The sequence below is a fragment of the Lemur catta genome, chromosome X, assembly GCF_020740605.2.
Source record: "Lemur catta isolate mLemCat1 chromosome X, mLemCat1.pri, whole genome shotgun sequence".
NCBI lineage: Eukaryota > Metazoa > Chordata > Mammalia > Primates > Lemuridae > Lemur > Lemur catta.
Genome location: NC_059155.1, coordinates 47,095,536 through 47,108,546, shown reverse-complemented (window position 1 = coordinate 47,108,546; position 13,011 = coordinate 47,095,536).

Here is a 13,011-nt window from a genome sequence, read left to right as displayed (position 1 = left end):
TGATCTGAGGCGGGGGCCGGTTTCAGGGGTTCCCTATGGCGTTCCCCACCTTGCTGGCCAGGGCCCCAGGCTGGGAGTTATTGCTCCAATTGCCAAATGTATCACTTACCAGCATTGATGTGGGGACAGGAGAAAGAACCACGGTGTAGGTCCTGGGAGCCAGTTGACTCTCTGTGAACCCATCTCTATCCCGAACTGCTTTTATTACCAGGGCCCCATGGTGACACCTTGGACCACCAGGATCTATGTCATCTCAGGCCCTGTTTCCAATAGTCCTAGAAATCTTGGCTATCCCCTTTTCCCCAGTGTACAGTCACCTCGAGGAGACGGCAGTCTTGTCTCTTTAGGGAAGGACCATGGCACAGTGACAGTAGATCCTCACCGCCTTGTTTCCAGGTCCTTCCTCCTCGGGACTCATCCGCCTCTTCAGTCAATGGGGCTGGTCTGAAAGTTGTCCAGGACCAGGAACTGAGCAGGGGTTCGTGGCTCCTTACCCGGATGACCACCCTCCTGCTCCTGCATTCTTGCCTTTTTCTGGCTGTAGTTGCACCTAGGGGGCCGTGTGTGTGAACAATCTTGCTGGCTTCTTGTGGGTCAAGCACTCGTGACTGCCCCCACCGACTCTGCCGGTTGTTACTGCAGACTAGTCTCCTGGCGTCGGTTGGGTAAGAGCCGTGCCCTGCCTTCTATCCTGCCGGGGCCCCAACCTTGCGTGAATGGTGGTAATGAGCCCAGACCTGGGACCACATTCCTTGCCCCGTCCCCACTGGCCTGCAGAGGAGGGCCACCACCGACCTCCTTAGTCGTGCTCCGGGCCCTCTCACCAGAACACTCCCTGTGGCTTTGGCCAGTGGTGTGTCCCCTGGGCGCTACCGTGGAACGTAACCCTCAGGCTGGCTCGCTGGCCTCCCATTTTCCATCCGCTCCCGGGCGGCTGCATCTTTCAACCTTTTTATTCCTCCCTCTGCCGTCTGCCACTCCCAGGCAGGCATTTCCATTTCTGTTCACGGGGGCCATGAGTTTCCCCAAGATTCTAGGGGTCAGCCTGGCAGTGGATTTCCTCCCTTTCCTGGAGTCCTTGCCAGGGTGCTAACTCCTATGACAGGAGCAAGTACCCCCCTGGGTAAAACTTGCTTATCCAGCCTTACATTCCAGGCCCCTGATCCAGCGCCCTCAACCCCCAGCCCCAGCCCCAGGGCAGTTCCCCTGGCTCCCGCCAGCACAGGCTAGCTCTTCCCCGCAGCTTCCTGGGTGTGTAATCTCTTCTCTCCCTCAGCCTCAGGCGCGCATTCCCCAGCCAGGTTATGGAGAGGAGATGGGGCAGCCCCTGAGGGCGGCGCCTGGGGCCCTGTAGGGGCTAGGGCTCTGTAGCGTCTGCCAGTGCAGCGCACGCGCTGGCGCTCCCTAGGGGAGGAAGGCTGCACTCTCCATCCAGCCTTCCCCGTCGCATAGTTCAGGAGCCTGGGTTTTTCCAAACAGGGCCCCGACCTTCACAGACCAGGGCCTGCATCTGTTGAAGACCTAAACGTCTCTGGAGTCCTGCATCTCTTGCTGTCAAATCATGCCGATACAGGGCTCCTCTCCTCAGTTGTGTCTGCTCCTCTTCTGCAGGAGGTAAGGGCCTCCCTCTAAGCCAGCCAGGAGGCCTTCTGGCTCTTACACTGAGCCCTTAACCGTGTGGTAACGTCCCTCAGTTTCTCATTATCCCTCTGCAGGGTGTCGGCACCACTTAGCCGTCACCAGCTGCTCCCACCATCCGTGTAGACGTTCTTCCCTCCCTACTGTTCAAAGGCCCGAATCATCTCACGGATGGACGAGGGTGAGACCCCGCACTGGGGTGTTTCCCAGGTAACTAAGTGTGAAGCCTCAAGCCATCGGGAGGTCACTTTGTGACCAGAGATTATCCATGCCCCACGTAACACTCAGGATGGGATCCTCTTTGTCGTTCTGGTGGTGGTGAGCCAGCCCCCAGACACTCCTGGGACCACTTTTGTGAGTCTGCGTCCTCCAGAAGTATAGAGGCCAAGACGTGACTGGATGTGGGAGATCACTGTGGGGAACCTGCACCTGAGGGATAAAGGGGGAAGGAGCAGGAGCAGGCGGGGAGAGTCCTGCGAGTGCGCGATGCAGATCTCATGCCTGGAAGAGAGACACCGGGGAAGGAGGGTCAGCTAGGAATCTCAGATGCACTTCAGTTCTGACACAGTTTCAGCCGGGCTGATGCCAAGTCCCCAGGCTCAGCTTCCCACAGCCACGTACCCCTGCCACGCTCGGTCACTGGCTGGCAGCTGCCCAGAAGAGGGGTCCTCTTGGTGCAGAGTCAGTGGGGGGGACCCAGAGAAGTGGCAGTTGGGGCTTGTCAATCAACTGTGCTCTCTGCAGCAGGAGATCTGAGGGGCGGGTTTCCTTGGCCAGCACAGGGAGGCGGGAGTCAAGGACAACTAAGATTCACAGGGACATAGGAAGTTGAGCAAGTTTAGATGGGAAATGATGGGGCTGGTGTTTGCACCCGTCGAGTTTGAGGTGCTCGCGAAGGATATGCAGAATTCTCTCAGTCATGTGCTTCTGTGGCTCCAGAGAGGGATCAGAGCTAGAGTTACAGATTTTGGCGTCATTCATTCCCTCAGCGAGCATTTACAGAAGTGCGTTTTCACACAGTAGCATCACCTTACAGGTCCCTGCGTTCTCCCTCCTGATCCTATTGCCTTCACCCTTCACAGAGGTAACCTCTATCCCCGAACTGGTCTTCATCACTTCTTTTTTCTCTCTCTCTCTCTCTTTTTCTTTCTTTATCCTCTTCTTCTTCTTCTTTTTTTTTTTTTCTTTTTTGTTTCCTTCACTCTGTCACCCAGACTGGAGTGCAGTGGCATCATCATAGCTCACTGCAACCTCAGACTCCTGTTTCAGTGTTTATACCTCGGAGTGGACTTGGTGGCTCACAGGGGAGGCAGATTTCCAAGCTTGCCAGATGGTGCCAGATTTCTTACAAAGTGACTGTGCTAAGTTACACTCGTATGAAGGATGTTTAATTGTTTCTCTACATCCTCCTCATCATTTGATGTTAGGAAACTACAAAGTTTTTGTCTATCTGATGAATGTGAAATGGTATCTCACTGTGGTTTTAATGTGTAATTCCCTTGATTAGTAATGAGACGGAGCATGTCTTCACATGTATTGGCCTTTACGGTTTTCTTTTCTATGAGGTGTTTGTTGACTATGTTTCGCTCATTTCCCCCTTGGGGTAGTTGCCTGCTCATTTGTGGGAGTTCTCCTTGTAGTCTATATTTTAATTCTTTGATGCTTTCTCGTGATAGAGAATTATCTTTTTCTAGTTGGTAGCTTGCCTGTGCTCCCGTTACTGTACGTTTTAATGAGAAGATACACTTTTAAAAGGTTTTGCACAGCATTTTTTTTTTTTTTTGAGACAGAGTCTCACTTTGTTGCCCGGGCTAGAGTGAGTGCCGTGGCGTCAGCCTAGCTCACAGCAACCTCAGACTCCTGGGCTTAAGCGATCCTACTGCCTCAGCCTCCCGAGTAGCTGGGACTACAGGCATGAGCCACCATGCCCGGCTAATTTTTTTGTATATATATTTTTAGTTGGCCAGATAATTTCTTTCTATTTTTAGTAGAGACGGGGTCTCACTCTTGCTCAGGCTGGTCTCGAACTCCTGACCTCGAGCGATCCACCCGCCTCGGCCTCCCAGAGCTAGGATTACAAGCGTGAGCCACCGCGCCCGGCCTTGCACAGCATTTTTTAATGAAAAGCTCCAAACACACAGAAAAGTTGTAAGCATTTTGTGTACCCATCATCTGGGTTCCACTGGTGACATTTTATTACACTTGTTTATCACACGTCCGTGCATCCATCCTTCATTCATCCATTCATCTCGTTTTTCATGCATGTCAAAGTATATGTAGGACATCCTAGTGCTTAATTTTAATGTGCTAGAATTAAAAAAAAATTTTGAACATATAGTTGGGTTCTTTTCCTGTCTTGTTTATGGAATCCTTCCCTACCCCAAGGTCATGAAGATATTCTTCTATCGTCTCTTCTTGACATTTGGGTGTTAGAGCTCGGCTCTTTGCACTTCTATGTACATTTTAGAATCCGTTTGTCATGTTCCACAAATATCCTGTTGGTGTTTTGATCGGGATTGCACTGAATCCATAGCTCAGTTTGGTGAGTTCTGACATCTTTATAAAATTGACTCTTCCAATGCGAGCACATGGAATATCCCTCCTTTTAGTTAGGTCTTTCAATAAAGTTTTACTATTTTCCACATAGAGGTCATGTACATCTTTCATCAGATTTATTCTTATGTACTTTAAGTACTTTAGGTATTATCATCAACTGGACTTTAAAAATTCATCTTCTCTGTGTTCATGCTATTTAGACATACACTTGGTTTCTGTATATTGACTCTGTCCAGCAACTTGGCTAAATACTTTCACTGATTCCCATGAATTATCTGTTGATTCATTTGACTTTTCTATGGACACAATCAAGTCACCCACAAATAATCAGAGATTATAGTCCCTTATTTTCAAACTCTTTGCTTTCCATCTATTTTTCTTGCCATACTATGCTGCCTAAGTGTTCTAGTACAATGATGAATAGAAGTGGTAAGAGGACACATCCTGGTTTATTCCTGATCTTAAATCCTCTCAACATTTCTCCAGTAAATACGACGTTTCCTGTAAGTTCTTTGTAGATACCTTTATCAGCTTAAGGAAATTCCTTTCTATTACTGGTTTCTTAACATCAAACAAAGTCATGAACGTTTCCTTATTATACTCTTAGTGCCTTTAGAATCTGCCATGATCTTCCCCTTTTCATTCTGATGTTGCTATTTCATTTCTTTTCTCTGTTTCCTTATCCATCTGCCTGGAGATTCAGCAATTTTATTGATCTTTTTCTTTCAAATAAACGTCCATAATTAGTGATTTTGTACTGTTGTTTTATTGATTTCTCACTGGTGTCTGGTTTTATCTTTAGTTTTTACTTCCTTCTGCTTACCCTGGATTCACTTGCTCTCCCTTTTCTAGTTTCTGAAGGCAGAAACTTAGATCACTGATCGGAGACTTTTCTTCTTTTTTAATATAAGCATTTAATTTTATAAATTTCCCCCTAAGTACTGCTTTAGCTGCACCACACAAATTTTGATACCTTGTGTTTGCATTTTCATTCATTAAAAACAATTTCTATTTTTTCTTGTTGTATCTGCTTTTACCCATTATTTATTTAGAAGGGTGGTGTTTCATTATCCTGAGTGAAGTACCTCAAGAATGGAAAAACAAACACCACACGTACTCTGTAATAAATTGGAAGTAACCGACAGGCACACATGTGCAGAGAGGAAAGTAAAAGTCATTGGAAAACAGGCAGGGGGGAGGGGGGAGGAGGGGCGGGGCAAAAACCTACCTAATGGGTACAATGAACACTATTTGGGTGATGGGCACACTTGTAGCCCTGACTCAAGCGGTACAAAAGCTATCCATGTAACAAATACCTTTGTACCCCATTGATATTTTGAAATTAGAAAACAAATATAGACATTAAAAAAGAAGTGTGCTGTTTAATTTACAAACATTTGGGGATGTCCGAGATATTGTTCTGTTATTGACTCCTAGTTTGGTACTATTTTGGTCAAAGATTATATGATTGCATGATTATAATTATTTTAAATTTTGGAGGTTTGTTTTGTGGTGCAGACATGATCCCTCTTGGTAAATGCCCCGTCTGTACTTGAAAAGAATGCTTATTCTGCTGCTGTTCATCTGAGAGTTGTATACTTGTCAAATAGGTAAAGTTGGTTGATAGTGTCGTTCGGATCTGCTATATCCGTACTGGTTTTCCATGTACTCATCTTATTGATCACTGATAGAAGAATGTCCAAGTCTCCAAGTATACTTGTGAAATTGAATAATTACTCCTTTGAGTTGTACCACTTTGGCTTCAAGCGTTTTGAAGCTTTGTTGTTAGGTGAATATTAATTTAGAATTTTAAAATTTGTTGGTGAATTTTGCCCCCTTTAGTCTTTTGTAACATCCTTTTTTATGCCAGGCAATATTCCTGAAGTCTACTTTCTCAGTTGTCACCGTAGCCACTTTGGTTTTCTTTGGATTAGTGTTTGCATGGGGTATCTTTTCCTATCCTTTAACATGTAGCCTACATATGGTATTATATTTCAAGTAGATTTCCTATAGACAGATGAGAGTTTGGTTTCTTTTTTTATGTAATCTGACATTCTGGCTTTTCATTGATGTGTTTAGACAATTTGCATTGAATGCAGTGTAGAACAGGACTGAAACAATATTTTAGTTAATTCTTGTTTTGCTTATAGCTAACAGCCAAAGTCCGCTTTTGTATACAAGGCTTCCTTGCTTAACTTATAGCTAACAGCCAAAGTCCGCTTTTGTATACAAGGCTTGCTTGCTTAACGCTTGGTTGCGACAGAGAGCTAAAAACATGCTCCAATGTAGTTAAAAAAAAAAAAAGAAAAAAAAAAACAACCACGAGTAGCTTCCTGATAAGGGGGCCAAGGCCTGATCAATACGTGAACAAGCTTGTGAGGGGCGTATGTCCCCTTATCGAAAGTAACTGGCTGTAAAGAATTCCAGGAAAGAATATAAAAGACATGTACTCCCGCTGCACGGGGTCCCTGCCCATGGAAAGAGACCACTGCGTTGGTACTCGGGGCTTGGACCCTAGCTCGAGCTAGTCAATAAAACTCCTTTGCCTTATTGTAGCCTCAGTGACTCTGTCATTCTGTTCCCGGGGCCGAGGGAAACCGGTTTTAACAGTAGTTATTGAAGTAGATTCAAAACTACCATTTTGCTATTTGTCTTCTTTCTTATCACCTCTTTGTCTCAGTGAATGTAATTTACCCTATTAACAAACTAAAGAAGAACTGCTGTAAGATCACCTCAATAGATATAGAAAAAGCTTTTGAGGAAATTCACCAATGATTTATGATTAAAAAATAAACACTTCTCAGAAAACTGGGAATTAAGGAGAACCTCTTTAATTTAGGATATCTGTGAAGACTACAGCTGACATACTGTTCGTGAAAGACTAAATGTTTTTTCTCCGTGATTACTATAAAGCCACAGTAATTCAGACAGTGTGGTACTGGTGCAAGAGTAGTTGAATAGATCAATGGGACAGAATACAGAGCCCAGAAATAGGCTTACATGTGTCTACGGCCACACCACACTGAACACGCCGGATCTCATCTGATCTCGGGAGCTAAGCAGGGTCGGGCCTAGTTAGTACTTGGATGGGAGAAGTAGGCTCACGTGAATATAGCTTTGACAAAGGAGCAAAAGCAACACAATGGAGCAAAGATAGTCTTTTCAACAAATGGTGATGGAACATCTAGACATCCACATGCAAAAGAAGTGGTTCTAGCCATAGACATTACACCATTCACAAAAATTGACTTAAAACTGACCACAGGCCAAATGCAAACTGCAAAACTATAAAACTTCTAGAGGACATCATAGGAGAAAACCTCTATGACCTCGGGTATGGTGATGACTTTTTATTACAACACCAAAGGCATGATCCATGAAAGAAAGAATGGGACTTCATTGAAATTAAAACTTCTGCTCTGTGAAAGACAATGTCAAAGAATGAGAAGACAAGGCACAGACTAGGAGAAGCTATTTGCAAAAGACACATCTGATAAAGGACTGCTATACAAAATATACAAAGAGTACTTAAAATTCAGTAATAAGAAACAAACAACCTGATTTAAAAATAGGCAAAAGTCCTGAAGAGACACCTATTCAGAGAGATACATGGCAAGTAAGCATATGGAAATATGTTCAACATCCTATATCATCAGGGAATTGCACGTTAAAACAACAGTGAGATATCACAACACACGTATTAGAATGGCCAAATTCCAAAACACTGACAACGCTAAACGCTGGTGAGGATGTAGAGCAGCACTCACTGCCGGTGGCGAGGCAAAATCCGCTTTAGAAGACAGTTTGGCAGTTTCTCACGACACTAAACATACTCCTACAATGCAATCCAGCAAGTATGTTCCTCAGAATTTACCCAAGTGAACTGAAAACCTATGCACCAAAAATATGCATATGGAAGTTTATGGTAGTTTTATTCACAATTGCCGACACTGGGAAGGAACGGCAACGTCCTTTGGTAGGTGAATGGATAAATGAACTATAGTACCCCCAGACAGTGGAATGTTATCTGGTGCTAAAAACAAGTGAGCTATCAAGCTATGAAAAGACATGGAGGAAACTTAAATGCATATCATTAAGTGAAAGAAGCCAATGTGGGAAGGCTAAACACTATATGATTCCAACCACATGCCATTCCAAACAGTCCAAGCACAGCAGCGGGGGAAGAAATCTGTGGCCAGGAAGGTAAAGCAGTCCCAGCCTGTGGGCAGAGACGATAATGACCCAAATAGCCATCCAGTCCGAAAGTCCCAAGTGAGTGGGCCATCCTCCTCCTGTCTCCCCACACTTCCCCTCCCCGGCTCAGGCATCTTTACTCTGTGCCTTGCTCAAGGCCTGTACTGGGGAGTCGTCGGTCATTACGACACCGAATCGGCGTCATCTTAGTTAGGGCACACATTAAGAGAGCACTTGGAACATGCCAGGCACTGTTCCTGACACGTTGCCGGTTTCCTGCATACTCCCCAGGGAAGAGCTGGGCTGGCACCTGATTTGGATCGGAAGACCCTTTAAAGTTTGTCTGCAAAGCTTGGGAGTGTAGACTCTTGAGCGTCCTGACTCCTCCTTCCTAGCTGTTCCCCAAGCCTTCCTGGCAGGGGGCCTGGACTGTCCCAGCATCCCCTGTTTTCCCTGGCTCAGGGCTGCCTGCCTGCCTGGCGCTGAGTGAGGGAGAAAGTGTTAACAAGATTATAGCCGCCAAATTCCCCTCTTTCCTGCCCACCTCACCCCAGCCCCTACACATAAATGCTCACACCCACACACCCTAACTCAGCTCTGAGAAATATTTGTTTCAGCTTCCAATGCCAATGCCATGTATCATGGAGAATTCAGCAGTGGCGACCCGAAACCAGGGCCCACGAAGTTTGAGAAAACTCAGAGGCCACGGCCTTGAGTCAGGGAGGTGTCAGGCCCAGAGGCCTTGCACCCTCCAGTGAGCCTTGTGGGTTTGGTAGGAGTGGAGGGGAGAGGGGTGGAGGAGGGCAGCCTCTGGCTCTGTCACTTCTCGGGGCTCAGCCTTGCTCCCAGGATTCCCTGGCTACCCAGGAAGCTCTACCACAGGAAACGGGTTACACATAGTGCTGGGGTGCGATTTGTGGGGTGGGGGTGATTTGTAGCACCACCCCAAACTCTGCCTCCAAAAGTACACTCGAGCCTTTTATGTTAAGTCCTGTTCAACCGCACTGTTCCTCCCAGGGGCTGGCTGTGGCTGCAGCTGTGCTAGCATCCCACCGAGAGCCACAATGCCAGCAGCCACAGGTTCAGGTGGGCTGATACTGAGGAACAGGAACAGGGAAGGCAGGCCCAGAGAGAAGGTGGGAGCCGCCGGACTGAGCAGGAGCCAGTGGCCACCAGCAGATGGTGATGCTGCCTCACTTTAGAGCCAGCTGGGCCCTTTGCACCTCCAGGCTGTGAGGCTTGGAAGCTGGATTCCGTGTTCTCTTTCAGGTGACCAGGAGCCACCTGTCCATGCCCCAAGACCGGAAAGGCAGCAGGAACCACTGGGAGCACAGGGCTGTCTTCGGGTAATGCCTGGTCTGGCTCCTGGAAACGGAGGTCCTGACTAGATGGTGGGAACTGTGTCCAGGTTAAACTGACGTGTTTTGGCCCCTCCTCACCCGCATCCCGCACCCCACGGAGAGAGGGCACCTGCTTTCCACTGTGGATTCCTTGATGATCTGGCCACTGAGCTGTGGGCGGTTGGGGATGTAAGGGCCACAGGCAAAAGGGAGGACGATGAGATTGGAGCCCAGAATATGGTGATCATTTCTCTTCCTTTCGTGTCTGCTGTGCTAGTGTGCCGAGCTGGAGAGAGAGACAGACGACCTGAAAGAGCAATTAGGTAAGATGAATCCCAGGCTCGGGCTGGGGCAGGGGCTGGGACAGACCTACGTGTCTTCCTGCAGATGCTGGGCACACGGGGCAGGTATGGGCTGCAGGTGCCGGGGGCACCAGTGGGACAGATGTTCCCGTGGGGAGAAGAAGCAAGCAGGCCTGGCCCTGGAGCCTTCTGTGCATTGACAGCCAGGGGTGAGCACGGATATAAATGTATCGGCTGAGCTCCCTGTACACTTTGGCAAGGAATCCCACAGAGCTCCTTCTCTTAGCACGTTTAGTGCTACCTCGTGTATTTCCCCCTTTCCCTGCTTCGTATGGATTGTACGGGTTTTGTTCTTATTTCTTTGCTTGTTTGCCCTTGGAACACGTTCTGAACAGTTCTGGGGTGCCCCACCATTGTTGAAACACTGGTAGGTATATTTTGCTCCCGTTTAGAAGACATTCCCACGTGTAGTTGAGGTGGTGGGTGGGTCGGTCCCAGGGCTGACTGGACAGGGGCTGCTGAGGCTTCAGGTTGCAGGGCTAGGCGGGTCCCCCTGAGGACAGGGGGTTGGTTTCTGTATCCCTATGTCTGCTGTGCCTGGTTATGTCTCTCTATTCCAGCGGCCGTGCAGTGCCTCTCTGACAACTTCCAGGACCTTTGAAATGAGTGAGTGTTACACATACCATACCTGTTCCCGCAAAGGTGGTGGCTTTGGGGGGCTGTGGCCTGACCCTGACTCTGCTCTGTTTGACGGGTTGAACCCAGCATCTTCCTACCAGACCAGCAGCTGGTACTTTTGGAGCCCAGGAGCTGCGACCAAACTGGTTCCCTCTGTTTCTTCTTCTGCCACCAATTCCTCTTGCTGTCTGCTCTTGCCCTCACCTCAGCCCAACTTACAGCAAATTAACAGATTAATGTAGGTCTTGTATTATCACATTCCGTGGTCTGCCTGGTTTCTGGGGCGAGGGGTCATTGCGGGGGACGTGATGGGTAGGGGTCCTGCTCCACTTTCCAGCATTTGAAGCCCGGTACCCTAGCACCCTGTGCTCCACCAGCTTACCATGCAGCGCCTGGGCCAGGATCTGGGTGGCAGCCCAGTGCTGAGACTCACTGTAGCACGCTCCGTCTAGACTCTTTAGGTGTCAGGATCCCAAGGTTAAAATCTATGTCAGAGTCTGCACCCAGACGCCAACCCGCTCTGTTCTCCTTCTACGAAAGAACCACTGGGGTCAGGGTCAAAGGTTCAGCCTGCGGAATCAAGCCCACCCTCTCAAGTGAGGGTTTGAAGCGGATGGTTTAAGTCCCCACTCATGTTCCTTTCGGCCTCTGAGGTCTGTGATGGTCCCACCACACCTGTGATGGGCCGTCTCCCTGAGCTCGTACCAGCCGGCACAGAAGGGAGGCAGAGTGGGAATAGGGGGAGGGCTGGTACCACGGCTGAGTAGATTTCCCAGGGCAGTCCCTCTTCCCTAGTTTCCATCCTCACCGTGCCCATGCTACCCGTGTCTCCGTCAGCTCACAACGTGGCAGTCTCCCACGGGAGCCCTTTGCTTCACAGGGGAGGCACGTCCCACCGACTCCCAGGTAGCCAGCCTTCATGTTGTCATGCCACCCGCACGCACAGGACTTTCGAGACATCATATTCATCGCACACAGGATCAAGAGCCTGCTGCAGGGACTGCAGCACTCTCAGAGCCCTGGTGCCCGTCACTGGGCTTGGCCCCTTCCACCTCATCCCACTCTGTGCGCTCCTGTGTGTTTTTCGGACTTGAAGGACACCTCTTGTGAAAGGGACATCCCACCCTTGCTTTGGCTGTTTTCATCCCTTACGGATCCTTGACCACACTGCCCCCGCTCCCTGAACCAGGTCTTTCTCCCTCCAGGGAGATCATCCCCGATTAGATCCACAGGCACGCAGACAGACACACAGACAGACCATCCCTCCCTGCACACGCTAACCCCGGATGGTTTCTGCACTTGTGCCCTCTTTGTCTGGTGACCACCCAGTCTCTGGGCGATGGGAGCTGGCGGAACCTGCACTCACCTCACCCACACAGGAGTCTGTCCCTCTGAATGTCAGGCCCGCCCAGCCCGGGATCCTCGCTGAAGGAAGGAGGCGATCCCAGCTGTCAGTGAGGGTGACATCAGAACAGGGAGCTCAGACAGACCTCATATGGCCTCGGGAGGCAGTCTGGAAGATTTAGCTGGGACACGGAAACATCACGTCCAGCAGAGTCTGTGGCATGTGGGTGCCCGGATGGTATGTGACAGGGACTGCCCAAGGACATTCAGACCTAGCATGCACAGGTGCCCTGGAAACTAACTGGTCTTGCCCAAGTCGAGCCCGCGGAGCCCATCGGGCTGGAGAAGGGGCGATTGTCCATCTAGGACGTGAGGGACGGACGTGGAAGGTCTGATCCCTAGGCCATCTGTCCAAGCTGCCAGCGGGCAGACTCCCCCAGCTTGGCCCCGAGGCACCAGAAGGGACTCAGTTCCCCCACCTGCAGCCCAGAGACCAACCTGCTCTCTTCTTCCATGTCCCCTGCAGCCCCCCTTTCGCTCCACCATGCCCCAAGATGTGGCTCCTCCCTCCACCCCTCCAATGAAACTAACGGGGGAGAACTGACAGGATTTGGTAACTGAGTTTCCAAGGTGAGGGCTAAAGAGGAAGTGAGGATGATGCGCCAGTTTCCGGGCGAGCTGTGTGTGTGAGTGGCGGCTCCAGAAGGAGAGAATGACTCCAGAAGGAGGCGGGTGCTCCGGAGGGGGAGGCTCAGCGCATCCCTGCTCTTTAACACCTGTTGCAATAACCCCGTGGGAAAGGCCCCGGGCATCAACCACGGCGGAGACCAGGGATGCTGCTGACCGAAAAGAAGGGCGAGAGTGGCCAACGAGGACAGCGAACCAAGTGAGGAAGGGAAAGAGGGCTGGGAACTCTGGGAGGAGGTCGATTAGCTCCTGCTAAAGGGAAGGGTCCGGTA